General features: G+C 43.0%; 1 protein-coding gene across 1 annotated transcript in view; it reads right to left on the bottom strand.

The window, feature by feature from the left end:
• ARHGAP32 (Rho GTPase activating protein 32) overlaps positions 1-23,756 on the bottom strand; it is a 410,242-nt gene that overhangs the window by 273,541 nt on the left and 112,945 nt on the right.

A 23,756-nucleotide genomic window follows, 5' to 3' on the forward strand; every position in this document is an offset into this window, starting at 1 on the left:
ACCCCAGTCACCTTACTTTCCAATAGCTCCTTCACCACCTCCTTGCACCTCTGATCTTGCTGCCTCCTATTTACCCTTCTGCTCCTTACATTCCTCCTAGTCCTCTCTCCTTACATCTCTCTTCCACTCTCAGTTCTGAACCTTCCCTGCGCACTACATTTGAGGCAGCCTCTCACTTCCTGTAAGCCAAGTGGTCTCCCTCTCTCCTTCAACTATTAAAGTTGGTTGACAATTTTCTTTGGAAAAGTTTTTGCAACAGAAAATTTCTATTTTCTTAACATGGTATTATCAGCAGGAAACGACCACTTGAGATTATTTTGGCAGGTACTTGTTGAAAACTGAAACATTGTCAAAGTTTTGGGGTTTTGGCACCCAAAAAATGATGTTTTAACCAGTAAGGTGAAAATTTTCAGGAAAACCAAAATTTTAGCTTGATTGGCCAAAACAAAATGTTTGTTGCCAAAAATTAGGGGAATAGTTATTATTTTTTTTATTTTCAACAACTGAAGAATTCTGTTTTTAGCTTCCCAACCAAAACAATGTAAAAACATCATTTTCACTGGAATTCTTGTTTTTGTCAAATTTTTCATGGAGGAAAAGTTAATGTCCCAAACAGCTCTATTATATATATATACATTTTTAAACTCCACCTCTATTAGGAATCCATCCTGTCCTGCTCTCCTTCACAATAGTTTACACACACACACACACACACACACACACACACCAACCATTACCTGAACTTCTTTCCCACATCAGGTTTTGTCTGTATCAGATTATAAACCATTCAGGGTAGAGTTCTAATCTGTGTTTGTAATGCACTGTATACTACATAAATCAATAATAATAATAGTTATAGATACCAAAATTAATGGATAGTAGACAAGGCTCGCCAGGCAGCCACTCCTATTTACAATGCAGGAACAAGAGGGCCTTTGATATTTTAACAATAAATTTAAACACCTGAAGGGAAATAGTTTAGTACAAACCTATAATTAACCCATGGAACTCACTGCTGCAGGATATTGAAGTAAATGGTTTAGTAAGATTTAAAACAAGGATTACGGACCTATGAATAAGAATAGCATCTGCTCTCACTAGCTAGAAAAAAGGCACAAGAGCGATCAAGCCTCATGGCTTTAAACCTATCGTTAGCTGGGGTCAGGAAGAAATTTCCTTTTGTGATACAAGTGCTGTAAAACTGGGTGCAAAAATAGGTGAAAGCTTGGAGATTTATACCTTCCTTTAAAATCTCCGTCCGGGAGGAATTTCCAAAAAGCCAGACATGTCCGGGAAAATAGGGAAGCATGGTAAGGGGACCGCCCACTCCCCGGGCTCCAACTTTCCGGGGCCAGGCGGCAGCTGTTCGTTCTCCCCAGCTGGGCAGCCGGACTCGGGAGCAGCCGCTGCTGCAGCTCCCAGTGCCGCGGGGGGAAGCGCCAAGCATGTGGCGCTCTGCGGCTCTGACGCCCAGGGCGTGAACCCCCTGAGCCCGGGCCTGCTGCGGGGACCCAGTTGGTGCAATCCTGTGGGCAGCCCCGGAATGGGGGCAGCAGGCCGCAGCCCCCCCGTCCCGCTCAGGTCCCGCAGGGGAACGGGGCTGGGCTGCCGATGCCTCCGCCCCGGGGCCGCTGCGGGATTGCAGCACCAGCTGGGCAGCCAGCCCAGACGCGACTGGCCAGGGGCTGGGCGCAGCGTGCACGCTCCTGGGTCCCCGCAACAGGCCTGGGCTCGGGGGGTTCAGGCCCAGGCGCCAGAGCCGCAGCCACCAAGCGCCATGGCCGCTTCCTCCCCCCGCAGCAGTAGGAGCTGCAGCAGCGGCTGCTCCCGAGTCCAGCTGCCCAGGTGGGGAGAACGAACAGCCGCCGCCTGGCCCCGCAGGCCGCCCCCCTACTCTCCCTCCAGGTACCGCCCGAGTCCTGCCTGCTCGAGGCCAGGCCGGACTCACACTCACCCGGGCCCTGCGCTCCCCCTGAGTCTCCCAGGCCTCCCTCCAGCGCTTGCGGAGGGAGGAGGAATGGTGGGGGGGGGTTGGCTTTTTGTTTTTTTGTTTTGCTCTGACGCCTTCCCCCCCCCCCCCCTCTGGTCACCCTGGGGGCGGAGTTGGGGCGGGGCCGGGGCCCCGTGGAGTGTCCTCTTTTCGCAGGATTGAAATATGGTAACCCTACACATATATAACATGAAATGCCAAAGACTGGCATTAGTGTGAGGTGTTGCAAGTCAGAAATAAAGCATACTGCTTTGTTGCAAGAGAGTAACTTGGGCAATCACTGCCTGCACTACGTCTGGCCCGTCTTTTAATAGCTGTTCCACTCTCACCAGCACCAAGTTTACACCCAAAAGAAAGAAAATATTCGAAACGATTTCTAGGTCTGGACCCAATCCTGCAGGTCTGACTCGTGCAAGGAGGAGGGTTTTGGGTTTTTTTGGCCAAGTAAGGCCAGGGAGGATTAGGCCTTGAGTTTGCACTATTTAGCATCGCATCTCTGTACCAATGATCAGAATTCCCTGACAAACACTACAGCAAAACAAGATGTCAGTGTCGGGAGCACAGGATGGGCAGAGCAAAAAGTTAAAAATATTCCCATAAATCCTTTCAAATTGAATCCTGACCAAAAATCAATGCAGATTTTTACCTATGCTCTGAAAAGCAGGATACTGAGGGGCCAAGAACGCTAATTCCATCATATCTTGGACTATTTGCACAACAGAGGGGAAAAAAGGCTAGCACTCCTGGAATTAAAACAGATTTGACCTATAGACAACCCTGAAATTTGGAATCCATTTAGATGAATGCTGCACATTCTCTAGAAGGAAAAACAGATCTCCAGCAAATAACCACATTCTTAAGCAATGGAAACAGTATATTGTAACATAACACTGTTATCTGCTTGCAAACAATGGCCGCCTCATTTAGTACACAAACCTATGCACCCAACATGTGCATTTCCTAAGGAATTCACACCAAACAAGAAAATCCCATGACATTCCTATTCACAAAGCCCTGCACATTGGCGTGGGCACAGCAACCTGGAATATGTAAAGTACTGCATATTTATTATTGCATGGCCAGTGGAAATTAGGAAGTGTGTGGGTTCTAGTATTTTTATCTCAGGTATTTGTGTTTAGGTTTTTGCCAGGCTTTTCTATTTAAGTGAATAAGGGAGCCTATAAGGGGGCCAATGTTATACAACATCCAATCATCTCATGGTATTTCAGTTCCTGGATGGTTCAAATACTGTATGGAGACCACATTAACAGTTCCCTTAGGGCAAAAACAAAAAAAACCTATGAGAAAACAAATTCAAAGAAATCTGGGTTTATTTGGGTTCCTTTGCAACACTAGTAGGAATTATCCACCGCACCCCTACGGCTGTGTAAACAAAAGTGGGTGGAGTCAGCATAAAATAGCTAGAAACTTAATTTATATGCATCATACATTGAAATAGGAGAGTCAGTCTTCTGCTTCCTGGAGCTATGTTCGTAAATAACTTTTGGTTTTGCAAAACAATCTGCAAACCAGGTAGGAGGTGACAGCCGTGCCAGAGAAGGCAAGTTTTAAATTAAACTGCCTTTCCACCCCTCTTTCTCCGCAAGAAAATATTTTTGTGCTCTTAGCCCAGAAGTACAAAAGCCCAATTGGACTGGAACAGCTATAGGCTTATTTCATATCAGCCACTGTATAAAGCCAAGGGTGAAGGAGAAGATTTGCCCTGAAGATAATCAGCACTGCCTCATTCCACAAGAATTTTAACTACATGATAACCTGGACCTCCAAAGCTGGTTTCCATACAGTGGCAATGGCAGTTAGTTAACCACGAAAAGCATTAAAAGTACACGGAGAACACCAACGACTTATTGCTCTTTTAATGCAGCCATGGTAAGGATTATGTATTTTATCCTATTTAAGATAGCATCACACAAAACATTTCATTTTTAGATTAAATAAATGCAAGTTTCAATGACACTAATACTTACATTTGATACCAATTTTACTGGAAAAAGCTTCACAAGAGACTATCATATAAAGGGTGAGGTATGAAGAAATACCAAATTATTATACCCGACTACTTTTTATATGCTAGTATAATCTATAATAAAATCTGACTGCAGGACATAATTTACCCTTCTTCCATACCAATATCCTATAACTTAAAATCTGTATAGTCTTAAATTTAAGCTCTCCCTCTATATTTTTAAAGGAACTTGCATTATTTAAGTGATAATGACATGCTTGATTTTTTTTAAAAACACGGTCATGCTCTAATTTTTTATTAGACATTCATTGCTGGCTAAGACAGCGTGGAACGATTCTGTTCCTTGCAGCAGCTAAGGTATCAGCTTAATATTCTTTTTATGAGATGACGGTTAAAAAAAAAAAAAGCTTCTTTCAGGAGCATATCTCTTTCGGTGATTTATTGATAGTACTGACCTTTTGGATTCATCAAGATTGCTTCCAGTTCCTAGCGTCCCTGCAATGGAAGCAGCTGTCTAGATAGTGGTAAAAGCAGCAGCAGCTCTAGTCCCTCCCTCCATGTTGCGCGCACGCACACACACACACACACACACACACACACCACACACACCACACACACACACTCACTCTGCAGGAGCAGCTGGCTGGCTAAAGGCAGTGAGAGGAGAACGTGGAGGAGGCAGAAAGAAAGGGCTAAAAACTGAGGTTGTTTCCCCACCTGACCCCCCCCCTCCCCTTCGTTAATGATACAGCCCACACAGACTGCTCTCCACCTCAGAAAGGCTCAGAAATGTCAGCTGGGTGCAAGCACCTCCCAAAACATCGGAGGGAAAAATCAGCAGTGAGAAGTACGAAGCAGCTTGCAAGCCCGGATTCCCATTCTTTCTTCGCTCACTAATACCAATTCATGTTTTCCTGAGGCTAATACAGGCATTTCCAGCTGTAACCCTTTCCAAGCTGAAGCAGGAAGGCGAACAGGCAGTTTCTGTGCCATGTAGCACCCAGGCAGGGATGTGCTTACCTGGGTTGGACATTCTGATTCCCAAATAATTTTAATAACTTTGCAGAAAATGGCCAACTAGGACTAAAAGTTATGAAATTTGGGTTTTATTCCCAGCTCTGCCACACACTGACATAACTTCTCTGCCATTCTGTTTCGGGGATATTTACTTGCTTCCCAGGGGCGACTCTGAAACTTCATTCATTGACACTGGTAAAGCACTTTGACGTCCTAAATTTAAGTAACTCTGGACAAGTACAGTTTTGTTACATTTATTAATTTAACACTGAACCATGAAGTAGGAAGCAAGCATGAGTTTAATTTAGAGCTTAACTTGCAAATCCACTCAAAAGAGTGGGGACAGACCATTGTCTATGGGAAAGTGATCTTCTAAAAGGTGATTAAATATACATGAGAGGCAGCATGGTCTATTTATTGACTAGGAATGAGGACAGATCTATTTCTTGAATAGGACTGAGGACAGCTCTTCAGTACAAACTTATATTGGTATAACTATGTCTCTCAAGGGTGTGAAAACTCCACACCCCTGAGTGAAGCAGTTATAGCCCCCCGGGTAGACAGCGCTATGTTGACAGGAGAGCTTCTCCTGTCAACAAAGCTTCCGCCTCTCGCAGGGGTGGATTAACTACGCCGACGGGAGAAGCTCTCCCATCAGCATAGTAGCGTCTTCACTAAAGCACTAAGCAGTGCAGCTTTTTCAGTGTACCCCTGCCCTGAGACTTTGGAGATTTGGGATGTAATCCTGGCTTTGTCATTAACTTCCTGTGTGATCTTGGTCAAGTTGTTTAATTTTTCCCCAGTGGTACAAAGTGCAGATTGATTCCTATCTTTGTAAAATGCTGTGAATTCCTTGTATTATTACTATCATCATCTGAGACCCTGGGTCAAAACTGCAAGCTATTACTCTAACGAATATTCAGTGTTTACACTGGACCATCTGGTTGCTGTTGCAATGAGGAGCAAACGTTGATTGTGCCAGGGGCTGTACACACCACATACAAAGATGTGTCCTCTTCCAAGCAAAGTTTACAATCTAAGGGCTACATTCTGCCTCTCTTACTCATGCCAATTAACACGTGGTGAATAGCCCCATTGAGTTCAATGGGATTACTCACAGTGTACAGTGTTACTCAATGTGAACAGTGGTGACAGAAACTGGCCTTAAGGAAGGCGTTTACAACATACGTCAGGTGAGCAAAGCCACCAGAGTACTCGGAGGGCATAATCTCCCATGATATCTGAATTATAACACCTGCATGCACCAGAATATTGCATTTGCATAGAGAATGAGATCCAATCATATAGCACCCAGCTCCTTCCAGGTTGCAAAACACTTGATTAAGCCTAAAAATTGCTCTCCACGATGGTCCAACAGAATAAAAATCAGGCAACTTTTCTAAATCCTACTGTTGCTTTGAAAACTCTACCAGAATATGCCCCAGAGTCTTCTTGACCTTCATCTAGAGGAGGTAACGTGATTTTATTTGGCAATATTTTATCACAGAGGTGCCCCAAAGGTCACTGGACTCCATGACAGTCATAGGAAGTTTAGAAAGATGAGGGATTTACAGACCAAACAAACAAAAAGACAGCTATCCCCTCCATGGGTTAAAAGCCCTCCAAACATCCCTGTGGGAACCTACCCATTCCTGAGCTATGCAATTTAGAAAATGTGAAAAATGTATTTCTACTGTGCCATTTTTTAAAGAAATGACTGAGAAAAAACTCCAGAAAAAACAGGAGTTTGACCATTGCCTTCAATGGAGCCAGGATTTCACCCTCTATATTTTTTTCATCCTTTCACAGACAGCTACAATTCATAAAAAGACAAGAAGATAACCTAACACTACAGGTGCCTCTTAAATTATTAGCCTGAAACCAAAGAAACTACAGTATCCCCAGTATGTTTCAAAGGCTTCTTGGAATCTCACCGATTTAAATACAGGTAAATCTTCAAAGTCAACTACAGGGCGACATGGAAGGAGATCACATCTTGCAATGAAAAGCCTGCACGTAGTGTGAGCCAAGTAATGAATACAGCTAGAACACTCATAAGCAGGCACCTCTGAATCCTTATGCTGCTAGCAGCTACTTCCTTGGACACTTCTGAGCCCTTTCTTGTAAGTTGTATTACCTTTTTGTTGCCACATCACACCAAAATGTAGAGAACCTCAAAAGGTGTTTAACCAGAGTTGCAAAATAGCAGTCAGTCATAAGAAAGTATTAATGATTCCCCCCTCCATTACAAGCTAGTCACAAAGTCACCCTCACCAGATCCAGTGTCAGAAAAAATAAATTCAGGGTTGCTTCAATGTAGGGGGGGTGGCACTGGTGCTCATCATCCATCTAGGCATTTTGATACACCTGCCATCATGGAACTTGGGAGCCAAGTGAAACTACTGTGTAAGAAGAGTAATTATTTAGCATCTAAGAACCCTAACCCCACAAAGACAAGTAACTATACTCACATGAGCAGTCCTCACAATTTTTTTTTTATTGGGGGGGGGGGGGGGGGCAGGTCCGAGCCCTTCCATTCTAGGCTCTTAGGGGAAGGAAATACGTCTTATTTATGAATCTGATGGCTTGAAAATTCTTATTACTGATCATAGATCTGATCACAGAGTATAGTCCCACTGCAACCATTGCAACAGGACTATTAGTGGAAATAAGCATTACACTCAGTTGTAAGAATTAGCAAGATTGACTGATGTTTGCTAAGTGTTGTGTAAATGAATAGAAATATATTTATTTAATAATCCCAATACTTAAGCATGATCTCCTTAAGCATTAGTTCAGTAGGTTGCAGGAAGAATGGAGGCTAGTACATTGGCAAGGTTTGGCAGAGGTGAACAGCCACAGGGGAAAACAATGAAACGGGTTAGACCGGTTCAGTGCTTAGAGAGCCTGATTATTGTTCTTAGGGCCCTTTGTTCCAGAGTCTGACCAATACGAATGTATTTTTGCTCACCAAAGCAAGTATGCACAAGTGGGATAGGCTAATCCCAACTCCACTGGAGAAACAAAGGATGCCGGGGGGGGGGGGGGATGGAGAGGGCGGGGGGAACGGAGATGTGATGTAAATGAAAATAAAGAGTCCTAGACTAGGGGGCTACACACTTTGTTATTTCATTGCACACACCAGGGGCTCCTTGTATACCCCACATGCTCCCTCTGTGTGCCCCCTACCATCCCCTTCTATTTCAGGGACTCTCTGCAAACCCCCGCCCCCAACAACACCCTCAAGCTAGGGGTGCTGTGTGCCCCACCGTCCTTCACCATTATTATTTATCTTCATTCTGTCCGGGAGATAAGTCATTCAGTGTGTCAACATGTTAAAGTCCATTGGGAGGATGGGCAGAGATGAAATGGGGGTATTGTTACACTGGAAAGTATTACTGTACTTGGTGCCATCAGCCAGTTCTTTGATCTACAGACAATTGCAGAGGTGCTTGAAGGGGGTTCTGTCCGTGTGGCCCCACTTGCCCCTTTCTAGTATTCCAATTTCCCCCCAAATGAATAGGATTCTTCCCACTGAGTCCTAGAGCATTCCCTGAAATTTTGAAATGGATGTGATGTAGTGTTTAGAAGTTATTGCATTACATCCAAGCAGAGAAATGCCTCACCAAGCTCAGCTGAAGATGTAAGATAAATGGTTTCCTAGACTGTATGGGATGAGAGAAGGTGATGAGTGATCTCCTTTGGGGTGTGGCGGAGGAGGCAGATTTCAAGTTTTCAAAAATGGATTCTTTTAGAAATGATTAAATATTCTAATGCACTTCAGAACGTTCACACAAATCCCATCTGTTGCTTAGCTACCTCTTAGGTCCTTAATATACACTCCTCACCTACTTATCAGTATTCACAAAGCTAGGATCCTCGGGCAGCTTGTAGTTATTGTAATGTACATGTCGGTACTGCAAAAAGAGGGGGAAAGTTCTTTGTTTCTATGATGGTATCATCTACAGACCTCTGATGAGATCAGGACCCCATTGTGCTAAGCACTGTGCAAACCCTTTAAGAAGAAGTTTTTGCCCCAAAGCACTTGCAACCTAATTAGACAAGATGGACACACAGTGGCAGTTCCTGTCCCACAGGGCTGGGCCCAGCTCCCCTTTCTGGCCATTGCAATCAACTGCACAGGATCACAGCGCCACTCAGGTTTAGCCTGGCCACCCCTCCATCATAGAGGGAACAAGCCAAGCCAGGCCAAACCTGAATGACGCTGTGATCCCACACACTAGGTCGCAACATCACTCCCTCACACTTGGCCCAGCCATTCCCCTGAGAGGGGTATCTGAGACAAACCCAAATGGCACTGCAATCCCACGTGCCAGGTTTCAATGCCCAGATTGGGGAGTCAGACCCAGCACCACAGGACAGAAGCCACCACTGCAGGATTAGTGTGGGATGGGGTCGCTCTCCAACACCCCATCTTCTGGGGCCTGCCCTCCACCCTGGGTTCCAGTGCCAGATCGGAGGATGCTGCTGGGAGTGGCCGGTGCCCCTTCACTGGGGCAAGGAGAAGGGCTCTTGCCTATGATTTTTACAACACCCCCCACCTCCAAAAAAAATTTGGACCCTGTGTGGATTGCAAAAAAAAAAAAAGGTAAAATGCAGTTTCAGTGTCCTTACTGAAAAGTTTGGGATCCACTGTCCTAGGTCACAGTCTAGCCCCCTATCAGTCAGAGTACAATGAGAAGGAGGTGAAAATATCTGTTGAGATTCAGCAAACAAGTACACTGGAAGCTAGAAGAGAACTCTTCTGCACCTCAAAGTAGCTGCAGAACAGGGTTTTTTGGTAAAGGATTACAGAGGAACTCATATCAGTGAAACTAAACCCACCTTGTCAAACCAGCTACAATATCCAATTCAAAGCTGATGAATAACAATAATACCAAGCAAAGAAAACTAATGTGTATTTTATTAAGTGATAAGTTATAACAGCCAGCAAGTGCTCAGATACACCTCTACCTCGATATACCGCTGTCCTCGGGAGCCAAAAAATCTTACCGCGTTATAGGTGAAACTGCGTTATATCGAAGTTGCTTTGATCCGCCGGAGGGCACAGCCCCGTCCCCCCGGAGCACTGCTTTACCGCGTTATATCAGAATTCATGTTATATCAGGGTAGAGGTGTAACTTTGTCCACACTACATTGTTATTAGAATTCCCCACTGTTGCTACCATAGGTTAAGGTCCCCGATGATAGTGTTGCTACTACAGACAAGATGTCAGTGACTGCTAGTGTTTTAGGCACCATATTGTTAACGCCTGCTCTGCACAAGGTTAGAGGCCATTGCTTAAAATGTCAGCCAAAGCCAATCTATACCAGCATTTGCATCATTACATTTTAAAATCAGCAGGTCCAGATAACCTGAATTTTAGGGTTTTAAAAGAGCTGTTCAAGGAACATTCTGGACCATTCATGTTGATTTTCAATAACACTGGGAAGACTGGGGAAGTTCCAGAAGACTGGAAGAAAGCTAATTTGTGCCAATATTTTAAGGGGGGAAATGGGTTGATCTGGTAATTATAGGCCTGTGACCCTGACATCGATCCCAGGCAAAACAACAGAATGGCCAGTATGGGACTGACTCATTAATAAAGAATTCAAGAAGGGGGATATATTTATTGCCAATCAATACAGATTTATGAAAAATAAATTCTGTCAAACTAACTTCATATATTTTTCTGATAAGATTACAAATTTGGTCGTTACAGGTAATAGTGTTGATGTAATATACTTAGACTTCTATAAGGCATGTGACGTAATACCATGCAACACTTTGATTGGGAAAACAGAAACAAATTAACATGGGAGACATTAAATGACTTGAAAACAAGCTAGCTGACAGGTCTCAAAACAGAACTGTAAATGGGGAATCATCATCAAACGGGTGTGATTTTATTGAGGTTCCACAGAGATCAGTTCCTGGTCTATAACATGCAGCACTTTTATCGATGACCTAGAGTAGAAAACAAAATCATCATTGATAAAGTTTGCAGATGACACAAAGCGTAGGGGTCTGGCCAATAATGAAGGGGACAGGTCATTGATAGAGCATTCTACTGGTAAACTGGGCACAAGCAAACAATACGTGTTTTAATATGGCCAAATATAAAGTTATACATCTAGGAACAAACAATGCAAGCCATAGTTACAGGATGAAGGGGACTCTATCCTGAAAAGTGGTGATCCAGAAAAAGTCTTGGGAGTCATAGTGGCTAATCAGCTGAACATGAGCTCCCAGTGTGATTCTGTGGGCAAAAGAGCTAATGCGATCCTTGGATGTATAAACAAGGAATATCAAGTTGGAACAGGGAAATTATATTATTTTTGCATCTGGCACTGGTACAACCACTATAAGAATTCTGTGCCCAGTTACGCTGTCCACAGTTCAAGAAGGATATTGATAAGTTGGAGATGATTCAGAGAAGAGCCACAAATAATTAAAGGATTGGAAAACATGCCTCATAATGATAGACTCCAGGATCTCAAGCTGTTTAACTTAACCAAGAGAAGAGTAAGAGGTGATTTGACCATGGTCTACAACTACCTACTTGAGGAAAAAACATTTGACGATAAACGGCTTTTCAATCTACCAAATAAAGGTATAACAAAATCTAATGGCTGGAAGTTGACGCTAGACAAATTCAGACTAGAAATATTATATTATTTTTAATTGAGGGTAAGTAACTATTGGAACAATTTACCAAGACTTACAGTGGATTCTCCATCACTGGCAATTTTTAAATCAAGACCGGATGTTCTTCTAAAATTTAGGCTCTAGTTCCAACAGGAATTAATTCAGGGAAATCCTATGGCCTATGTTATGCAGGATGTCAGACTAGATTATCACAACGGTCTCTTCTGGCTTTATAATCTCTGAATCTCTCACTAGTAGAGTTGAAACTGTGGTGGCAGCAGCCACAGAACTTTTAGCAAACATATCCTTGCAAAGACACCGCCAGGGGCTCTTGCCAACTAATTTTAGCACACACATTGAAAGAGATTCCAATTACATGTTAGTCTGAAATACCTTAATGGTAGCATCTGGCCACTCAACATACAAGATTATACCTTAACATACCTTTTCATGCTAGGAGGACATCAGAGTATGACAACTATTTGTTTTCACATATCTGTCTTTTTGGCTCCATCTGAACTGCTCACACAACAAGCCACCAATTATGAAGAGACATTATTGGTTATACTCATCAATACAATGCCTAAGACTGGTCTGCAAAACATCTGTGGGAAAGCCAGGTGCAAATTCCAATTCCAAGATGGTCCTGAATTCTGTCTGCCTTTATATATTCGTGAAGCTAAACTACATTCTGCACTGGTGCAACTATCTCCATTGCAACGGGTAATTTTTCCAGTGCAGACAAAACCTTGGCTGCAGGCCAACTGCATTTCACCTACATTTGTGCTGAAATAATTACCATGGTGGCAAAACAATGCTAAGCTTTTTGCCTATGGAGGCTTCAAGGAAGTATCCCAAATTGTGATTTGTTGAGAGGCAGCAGGAAGCACTGGACGGTGACTCGGGACACTTGGCTTTTATTCTTAACTGCCACTAATCTGCTGGGTGACTCTGGGAAAGTCACTTGACACTCTGTGTATCACAGTTTCCCCATCCCTAAAACAAATATTGACATCCATTGCGCTCTGACCACACCACTGTGGAGAGATAGCTCAGTGGTTTGACCATTGGCCTGCTAAACCCAGGGTTGTGAGTTCAATCCTTGAGGGGGCCACTTAAGGATCTGGGGCAAAATCAAAATTGGTCCTGCTAGTGAAGGCAGGGGGTTGGACTCGATGACCTTTCAAGGTCCCTTCTGGTTCTAGGAGATAGATATCGCTACATTCAAAAGGCATATTTGGACTGTATTATGTGAAACTCAAGAAAGGATCAGAATTATGTAATTAACTGCAGGCTGTGACTTGCTGTTAAATTAGCAACGGATTGGGAAACCATTCATCTTTTAATCCTGAGGGGGAGAAAGCATCAAATTTAAGAACTCATCTCCAACCCAGAAAGCGATTTGCTGACACAGTCACACTCATACCTAACTTCTGGGTTTGTATCTCCCAAGAATGATAGCTCCCCGAGTTCCATATTGATTCATCTTTCTACCACTTCAATAACTGTTGAGGGGAGGACTGCACCTGTGCTCCTATTACACACAGAATTCATTCTTAAAAACAGCACCTGTCATCTTCATAAAGAATGGGATTATCAACCCTGAATAGCATTTGTCATCTTTGCCAATACAGCCACTCTCCTTCGATAACTTCCATAAATTTAAATCTTGCTACATTTAAAAAGATACAAACCCAGAGCTAGTCTGCCAGATTTTAAATTTAACCTCAAGCAATCACTGAGGTTATCTAGGCAACAAATGAGCAGAATGCTGAAAGACAAGCTTCCTGCTTTGCTCTTTGCATAATTTTTCATGAAATTAAAAATGGATTGTAATTAATAATTTATGCCTGGCAAGATAATGTCAGCCTGCTTTTGATACCAAACGCAAACCAAAGTTAATGGGAAAATATATCAATTTTCAGAGTAGAATTTTAAAAAATGTTTTAAGTAGAGCTTTCTCTCATTCCACATTCCAACTTCGATTTTAGCTTTGCCATAACTTAGATAATTTTTTCACATCTTAGCTCATAGAGCCGAGAAGCAGTTTCAGGAAACATGACAATAAATTGGCCAGCTAGAATAGATGTAAGCTAAATATTTCAAAGAAAATCTACTTAGTCATCTAGAACATCAAAGGAAATTTCACTGCCAACTGGTGACAGAGGTACAAAATACCTCTCTTATGAGAGTACATAACAGCACATTTTACCTATTTTGAACCATGCTAAAAGCACATAGTCATTCATGGTCTGTTCAGTCTCGCATGCCCCTAACACATGACAATGGAAGGATTTCAGCTACTCGCATTACAGGGAGAGAAAAAAGTTATCCTCTGACAAGCTACGCTGAAATTCTGATGGACACAGACTGAGTCCAATCACCTCACTTCGTTAGGATGCCAGCCACTCCTTTGGATGATTACATTTTAGCCCCACCCTTCAACAATTCACATAAGCCACACCCCCAGCCCAAAGACAATGGAAATGCTGAGCAAGCAGCAGCATAAAGCTTTCAGCCCCCTTCAAAAGAGGGTTTCTGGATCTTCTCCCATCTTGGCATATGTCATAACTATAAAAGGAAGGGTAATAGCTGTCCTGTGTACAGTACCGGTACTATAAAATCCCTCCTGGCCAGAGACTCCAAAATCCTTTTCCCTGTAAAGGGTTAAGAAGCTCAGGTAACCTGGCTGGCATCTGACCTAAAGGACCAATAAGGGGACAAGATACTTTCAAATCTTGGGGGGGGAAGGCTTTTGTTTGTGTTCTTTGTTTGTGAGGTGTTCGTTCTCGGGACTGAGAGGGACCAGACATCAATCCAGGTTCTCCACATCTTTCTAAACAAGTCTCTCCTATTTCAAACTTGTAAGTAAATAGCCAGGCAAGGCGTGTTAGTTTTCCTTTGTTTTCTCAACTTGTAAATGTACCTTTTACCAGAGTGTTTATCTTTGTTTGCTGTACTTTGAACCTGAGACTAGAGGGGAGTCCTCTGAGCTCTTTAAGTTTGATTACCCTGTAAGGTTAATTTCCATACTGATTTTACAGAGATGATTTTTACCTTTTTCTTTAATTAAAAGCTTTCTTTTTAGAACCTGATTGATTTTTCCTTGTTTAAGATTCAAGGGGTTTGGATCTTGATTCACCAGGAGTTAGTGAGAGGAAGGAGGGGAATGGTTAATTTCTCCTTGTTTTAGATCCAAGGGGTTTGGATCTGTATTCACCAGGGAATTGGTGAAAGGTTTTTCTCAGTGCTTCCCAGGGTGGGAATCTAGAATTGGGAAATGGTGGCAGCGGAACCAGAGCTAAGCTGGTAGTTAAGCTTAGAAGTTTTCATGCAGGCCCCTACATTTGTACCCTAAAGTTCAAAGTGGGGACCAGCCTTGACAGCATATAAGAAGAACGTTGCCCAGAACATCCAGCTTTTGCCATCATCACTGACCTCAGCAATTAATCACCTTCAAAAGCCATTTCCACTCTCTATTTTTACTCCACCAAGACAAGTATCCCCTCAGTAGATCTCCTGGTATAGTCTCCATCACCTCTATGATACAATAAACATACTTACTGGCGCCTACTATTGTCTCACAGATTTGTTAAAAAAAAAAAAAAAAAACAGTTAATAAATCTAAATAAAAGAATAGGAAAATAAACCCACCAACCCTTCTCAACACTTAGGACCAGAATATGCTTAACCCTGCTTGGGTGCAGGATGGAGCAATGAATGTGTAACCCAGGATAGCAGGAGGCTCCCCATCACCTTTGCGCTCGTTGGTGACTGAAAAGAAGTCAGTGGTAATTGAGGACACTCAGCCCCTTTGTGAGGATGAGGCCCAGAAAGGACAACGGAGTTCACAAATCTAGCTGGTGCTAGCGGGTTCTCACAACAACATTTTTAGTGGCCTCACAGTGCGGCCGCCAACTCTTGCTGGTGGCTGCTCTGACATTTTTCCTAAAATACTTAATTAACTTTAGGAAAATAAATACATATGCACATACACACGTCCAAATCGTAATTTATTTATGTAGTTTTTTTGTCTGGTTGGTTGGTTGGTTTTGTTGGTTTTTTTCCCCAGACTCAATATAAAAATAATATACAGTTGCTCTCTATTCTCTACTGGACCTAAACAGAACAGAAACACCAATAAGGTGCTTTGCACAGACTTGTCTTTTTTCTTGTAGTTTCTTTTGCTTTTTTTGGTTGCGTTTTTAAAAAAAAAAAACTTGCTAGCTGCTAAGTCTGCTGTGAAAAGTGGTATTAACAAACATACAAATATCATTTTTCACAGCAGACTTACTCAGCCCCAGCAAGCCAGAGGACAAATTAAGCCCTGGATGGGGAGGTAGGTATGGAGGCAGCCAGGGGCAATAGGGCACTGGGGGAGGCAGCGGAGGCCAGGAGTGATGGAGGAATGGAGGGGGTGGGGTGGAGCCTGAAACCCCGTGGCTGGAGCCTGCCAACCGCCACCCCGAAGTCCAACCATACCATCCCTGGGAAGGATGGGAACTCACACCTGCTGCCTGCTCCTCCAGAGGGAGGCAGGGCCCAACCAATGCTGGTGGCCCTACGGAAGGGTCTGCGCTTTGTGCCTCCCCCCACAATCACCGCCCAGGAGGCTGTGGCCACAAGAAAAGCCCCTAGTGGCCACATGCGGCCGCATTTGAGAAAGGCTGTGCTAGACACACAAATGCCTCTCCCGCAGGTGGGCAGAGTAAGTGTTGGGTCACACATCTCACTTCTAACTGCCCTGGAGGTTGGGTCCCTCTCAGCCAGACAGCACATGCTTAACCCCTTACAAACGGTTGTAGCAACAGCTGCAGTCCTGGAGGCATCATGCTTGCCTGAGGCATATAGCCTGTGGGAGCTTCCACTGGCATGCCTGGCCTCTGCAGCACCACAAAGTTGAAAGCAGCTGCACAGCCACAATCCGACCGCAAGTGAAAGTGTTTTAAAAGAAAAAAAAAACCATGTTAAAAATCGTACTTCCCAAAAATATCACAAGCTAAAACAACAAACATCTAGTTTAGCTGGACTAAAACCAGCACGTGGAAATAGAGTTAGCAGGTAGCCAGTTCGGTTACCGATCCCACACCAGGCATTTGACTTGAACCGTTAAAGGAAAAGTACAATCTTTCCTGCCACAAGCACCACTGGGGCCTTGGAGAAACAGCTACTGTTAACATTTTGCTGCTGAAACATTATTCCAGGGCAAAGAGACCAAGCCTTGTAAAGTAGACACTAACTAGATGACTAATTTCATTATTTCCACACTACTTTTCTCTCCCAGCAACGCAGTCTGAATGAACGGCCGTTTGGTGCAGGTCTATACTTGTGTGTTTTGTAATGCTGTGTTCAAGGAGCGTCTATGGTATCCACCTGCTTAGGACTATAAAATGTCTCAGCCACCTGCCCTCTAGGGAACTGAAGACTAGGATTCATGTTTCTTTATCCTCCATAACAGGGAGCAAAAACAGGGTGTATGTTTGGAACACATTTGCCTCATAGAAGTCTCTCTAATTAGCACAATGAGAATTCTGGGTTATCATCGTAAAAATGCAGCTTTACTTCAGATCTAAACACCAAGGCATCTGATTACCAGAAATGGATCTACAGCTTTAAAAATGTGGAGTATTTTGTTCCTTACACTGGCTTTTCTTCAAGATCCAGGCTTGAGAATCCCACTCACTGTGAGCAAGAAAAAGAATTAAGATCCACTAGAGGGCTGAGAGAAGCAGACAACCCTTTCCTAGAAAGGACAGTGAGATATGGAAGCAGAGACCCCAAAGTGCTGCTAGTTTTCTCTCTCTCTTTCTCTCTCTCTAGAAAGAAGGGAGAGCCAGGGCTGGGCAGCAGCCACCTCCCCCCAGCCCTGGGGAGCAGGTGGTGAAGAAGAGAGCTGGGAGGAGGGGAAGGCTGTCTGGCAGCTGCTGTGACAGGAAAGAGCTGTCCTCCAAAGAATGAAGTCCAAGGGGAAGGGAGAGCAGAACTGGTTTCTCTGTGTGCCAATGTACATTAAATGTGTGGCTTTCAGGGCGGGAGGGAAACATGGCAGTGTTGGTATTTTGCAGGTAACTTTTCTAATCTCCGTTTTACACCATTAATGGCCAGAAAAGGGCACCAATGGCCTAATTCAATCTTCGACCAATATTTGTGCGTAGAGGTTGGGGAACGGATGGGGGTGGGGAGAAAGCTGGAAGGAGGTGGCAGAGGGAAGTCTAGAACTTGGGCCAACGTTAGCACTGGGGTGGGGTGGGGTGGAGTTGAGTTGAGTCTGGAACCAGAGAGGGAGCTGAGCAGTAGGAAGTGGTAGAGGAAGGTAACTGAGAACAGGGGAAAGGAGGGCTGGACTCAGCAGGCCCTCTGCTCTGTCTCACAACTCCGCATGCCCTCCTAGAGAGAGCTCTTCTGCCACTAGGGTTTCAGAAGCATTGTGCATTCTGGCATGTAAATAGAAGGGAACTGCACACTGCAATTTCAGTGGCACTGAAGAACACCTAATAGAGCCCATGCTGTGCCATTCTATTCTATACAGGCTCTCATATTAGTTCTCATCAGTAGTACATTAAGTAACATGACTAACATCTGTCATGTATGGTTTAATCTCTCGCATCCTCTCCCCAGAAGGAGAATTCTATGTGCGCTGTAAGGGGGTTGTTTGGGTAGGGTTTTTCAGGGAACGTTTTTTGTTTTGTTTTTGTTAATGTACACGCTGCTTTGTGTTTATACCAGCGAAGGAAGGTTGGAGAAGTGCCCCTTAGAGTGGAAGATGGTCATGTTTCTGATGATCCTTAGTTCTTGTGGGAGTTTATTCCAGAATCTTGCACCAGCTCCCAAGAAGGTTCTGTCTCCTGCACGGACGAGCTTTACCCTTAGATTACAAAGTTCCATTGTGCCAAAGGTGTGGAGCGGTCAACCAGGGTTCTCACCCTGGAGGTGAGATCATTTATATGTGCTTGAGCGCTCTGAAGAAAAGGACTGAAACCTTCAATTTGACTTGATAGTCTACAGGAAGCCTGTGTAGAGTGGAGGACAAGTGTGATTCATTTGCTGCAGCTCGTGTTGCTGAGGAGACACTACAGCGTTCTGTACCAAGTGGAGTTTCCTAAGGACAAAGAGCTGTATTGCTGTAGTCCAGATGGGAGATGACAAAGGCATATATAACTGAGGCCAGATCAGCATCCGCCAGGATGAGATGGCGTTTTCTGGCCACCTGAAGATAGTAGAAAGCATTACTCATAGACAGACACTGCTGTGAGAGAGCTTCATGTTAGCGAGGAATCCAGGGACATTCTTAAAATTACAGACTCAACTAACCTACGTGAGTATGTAACCTTCAGCCAAAAGGAGAGTGCACCATGGATGCAAACTCTTCAATGTGATTTTCTTGGCCCATCAGAATTACCTCTGTCCTGCGCAGGTCCAGCTTCAGCCAGTTGTTCTTCATCCGTGAGCTGATCTTGTCCAAGCACTGGGGCATCTTGGCAGTAGTGGTACGTGGTGAAGAATAGGTAGAGCTGTGTGTCATCTGCAGACTGCTGGCACTGGAGTCCATGTTGTCTAACCAATTCACCTAGTGGCTGCATTTAGATGTTGAATAGGATCAGAGAAATAATTGCTTCTGGTGGGACATCACCAGTGAGGGATTTAGTGGCAACGGAGTAGTTCCCTATCACTCTTTGGGAGCCTCCCTCCAGGGTAGGGCTCAAATCATTTTTAGTGCATTCCCCTGGACTTCTCCCATCTCTCGCATTTGGGACAGCAATATCCCATGATAAGGCAGCTCCCATGTGGTTATAATGCAACATTCACCCAGATATTCAGGTGTTTGAGGGTTGGTTGGTTTGTTTTTTAGTTTTAGTTTTTTCTAGCACACAAACACCAGAAAAATGCAGTTATTCTTCATACATTAACTATGACTCCAATATTTGACCCACTGAAATAAATTTTAGCCATTAAAGGATCCCAGATATTAAACATCAATTTAAAAAGAAAAAAAAAAAAAGGACAAAAGACCCTGCCCTGAAGAACTTATACAAACTAAGGCCCTGAGCCTGCAGTTGGATCTATGAAGGTGGACCCTTGTTCCTGCGTGATGCATCACTTATTTCAGTGGGATTCTGTATGGATCCAATTGCAAGATGAGCACCTAAATCTTCACCTACAAAAGAAAACAAAATCCCACCCTGCTGTGGAGTTCAAAAATCTCATCTTCAGCCACTTCAATTGACACAAACCGGGCAGCCCATTTGATCTTCATTTTGCCTTTCTGTTCACATCTTCCTTCTCTTTGCTATACCTCACTGGATTCCTACCCAACTGCACTTCCTTTTTAAAATTCTCACTCTTTCATTTCATGCCATAATTCTTACTACTCTCTACTTTCCTGTTTATACCTTTCATCATCTCACTATTATTTTACTGTTCCTTCCCATTCCTAAATATCTACTTCTCTCTGTCTCTCCCCGAGCCTCAAATTCTTCTTTACATCTCTACGATGTACTTCATCATTTCAAAACTTCTGTTTTCCTCTCCCAAACACTGCTACTCCTAGTGAAGCAAATCTCTCGTCTTTTTTGTTGCAAAATTGGTATCTTGTTCTCAGTTGGGAGCACCAGTTTGCCAATTTGTTGGCTGTATCTTTGCTTTTAGACTGTATCTTTCTGTTCCCCTTAGCCAGTGCTTTGAATCAAAGGCACTTTATAGACAAATAAAATGTAAATCTACTCCCATTGAAAGTTAAGTCAAGTAGCCAAAGTCCTTAATGCAAAACTGTATTCCTTACCATCACATACTCTTGCCCAGAATGCTTCAGATAAAGCACAAACAGCTATTACGAAAGATTTAACAGATGGTTCCCTGAGATTTTTTTAAAAGATTCTGGGGATTCTGTTCTATAAGCAAAGCACATCACTGTGAATCCTGCAAAGTCACTTGTGCACCAGCACAGTAGTTCATTTTATGAGATACTGCATGTGCCAATGCACCATGGGCACAACCAAGACCTAGAAAAGCAATTGCTACATGAAACATATTCTTTAAATGCTGGTTTAAATACAGAGATGACAACCAGGGCTCAAGCAGGTATCAAATATAACCAGGGGCCTTCCCCAAAAAGGACTAGACTCTCTCCAATTTGTCCACATCCCTTTTGTAGTGGGGGGACCAAAACTGGACACAATACTCCAGGTGTCACCAGTGCCGAAGCATTGATGATCCCTCTCAAAAATACCACACACACACCCCTCTGGGTTTAAGTAAACAGGACAGACAAGGGGACAAACTCACAGGTGTTTTGGTACCCAGGAAACCAGAAAAATATTAACACAAAGGGTGGTGAAATCTGAGTGAGCATATTTCAATGAGTGTATATATGTATTACCCACACACTCCCCAGATAGTGTACAAATACATGGATTTATAAAAATAGAATGCATAATTTCAGTTGTGAGTCTTATGACAATATAAATAAGGTTTTATTGAGACTCATAAATCCTATTTTCCAGAGCTTATGAAAAACGCATTAAACATTTGCTCAGGGCTGTAATTCCACATACAAAATCTTATTTCAGGAGCATTATTTTTAGACATTTTTCAGTTTGTGCAAGAAAGGCTCATTAAAAATCCAGTTTTTCCAAGAAAAAAATGTACTGGCTTTGCATTGCTTTTCGCACTCTCTTCCAAAACATCTTTAAGAAATGTGATTTAGTAATTAAATAATCCATAGTATGGCTTAGTCACTGTATTTTTTAAAGTAAAATTAAAGTTAGCTACAATATTGTTTCCCACAAATTTGCATACAGAGATCAGGTCTGTTCCTTTGTTCTGACAGAGGGTACCAGCAGCATCCAGAGCTTATCAAAGATACTCATGAGCTGGAAGAAGTGGGTCACTAGAAAGTAACACGTGATCCCCTACTCCCAATGGTAAGAGCACTGCTACTACAGAACTCCTATGTGGGGAGCATGAAACATTACTGAGTCCTGTGTAGATCCCCCTGCCGATTAGGGACATGAAACCCTGTGTTGACTTGTGGGGATTTTCATGATGGAAAACTTTGCCAGTTAGATCATTGGATAATTAAATGGAACTCAGGGAATTGTTCCTACTGACTGCAAATTCTAGATTTAAAACCATACCAACTCCTGTATTTGATTATAGACACACGAACTCTATTAACACCCTCAAACACAAAAAGGTACTGATCCCAATCCAAATACAGCAGAGACCCTCACTAGTTCACACTTCACAAACCCCTACCCAAAATGGATTTTAGGGCTTCCTGAAGGCCATTCAGATTCTGCTCGCGTGTCAGGAGAAGCGCCACAGTGGATTCTTCGTGTACTGGCATTTTTATTGGGAGGAGACAGTCAGTATCTGAGCTCATAGAATCATAGAATACCAGGGTTGGAAGGGTCCTCAGGAGGTCATCTAGTCCAAGCCCCTGCTCAAAGCAGGACCAATCCCCAGACATAGAATCATATCTCACAAGCCATAGAATCATATCTCAGAAGCCATGAGATAGGCCTCCCAACACACATCTGAACTGAGCATTATCCCTATTTTGTAGATGGGGAAACAGTCTCAGAGAAGTAAAATGTCTTGTTCAAGATCACGCAGTGAGTCTGGGGCAGAGCTGGGAACAGAACCCAGCAGTTCTGACTCCCAAGCCCCACACCTTAACCACAAGCCCATCCTTCCTCCCAAACCAATACAGCAACGTATGACCTTACACGAAAGAGATATGAAGCGAAAACACAATTACATGTAATAGGGCACTGAGCACAAGGTGAAACACTCCCAACCAGAAAGAAAGGGGGGGGGGGCGAGAGAAAACACACCCACTCCAAAAAAACGAACCCTAAAGTAAGGCTGACAGTCTTACTGATATATTCCAAGACCACAAAGGACCACTGTGATCATCTAGTCTCACCTCCTGTATAAGCCAAACCAAAGAACTTCCCAGAAATAATTCCTAGAGCAGATCTTTGTGAAACACATCCAACTGTGATTTAAAAATTGTCAGTGCTGGAGAATCCACCATGACCCTTGGTAAGTTGTTCCAATGGTTAAATACTCCAGCTGTTAAAAATATACATCATTTCCACTAGTGGTGCCAATGCCTTGTGCCTCCCTCTATTAAGATTTCTTTATCAGCCTTAATTCTGTATTTGTGACTTTTCCCACTGGCGTGCAAGTTTTAATTTTAATATGTACGTACACCAATTTCATATGCATTTGTTTTAAAAAACCTCTTCTGTAACTGTAATCGCCATCACTCAGTAAACATGTCTTCCCAGATGATGAATCCATGTAGCCGATAGCAGACATCAGCTGATGATATCTCAATATTCCTTTATGTTGGAGTGGGTGGTTAAAAAAGGAAATTTACCTTATTCACATACAGTACGTAACAGCCATGAAGCAGCAGACGATGATCAATTCACTTTTACTTGGGAATGTGCCTGAAATTTAAATCCTAGCTAATGGCTTCAATTTCAAAGCTGAAGAGTAATCCCCGCTCCCACTGAAAATCTAGACCATAAGCATGTAAATACCTGTATGTTTGTGATTATATATTTCTAGCAACTGAGAGAAGTGGAGAAATGTATAACCATGTACCTAGCTCCCCAGTCTGAACACTGAGAAGCCTATGTTAATATGCATTGTGGATTGGAAGGGATTTCCAGCAAGGCTCCAGATGGTAGCACTGACCAAGACAAATTCCCAGATGTGTAGAGTAAGGCTGGCTCAAACAACAACAATTATTTTCTCTGAAAAATATTGGAATGAAACAAACAAACACAAAAAAAATCAGATGTTTTGACAAAACTTTTCAAAGCAAAACATTTTCATCTGGAGTAGAATCAAACAGAATCAGAAGCATCTCCCTCCCCCAAATGAAGTGTTTCTCCTCTCTTCCCCATTTTTCCCCCTAGAAAAAAGAAAGAGAAAGGGAGGAAAAAAACAAAAACTTAAAATTTTTCATTTCAATTCCATGGGACTGAAATAGAAATTAATTTTTTGTTTTGTCAAAAATCTGAACATTTCACACTATAGGGAAAAATATGATCTCACACCAAAAAATTATTTAAAAAGGCAAAAAAAAAAAGCTATTT

The sequence above is a fragment of the Chrysemys picta genome, chromosome 16, assembly GCF_011386835.1.
Source record: "Chrysemys picta bellii isolate R12L10 chromosome 16, ASM1138683v2, whole genome shotgun sequence".
Classification (NCBI taxonomy): domain Eukaryota; kingdom Metazoa; phylum Chordata; order Testudines; family Emydidae; genus Chrysemys; species Chrysemys picta.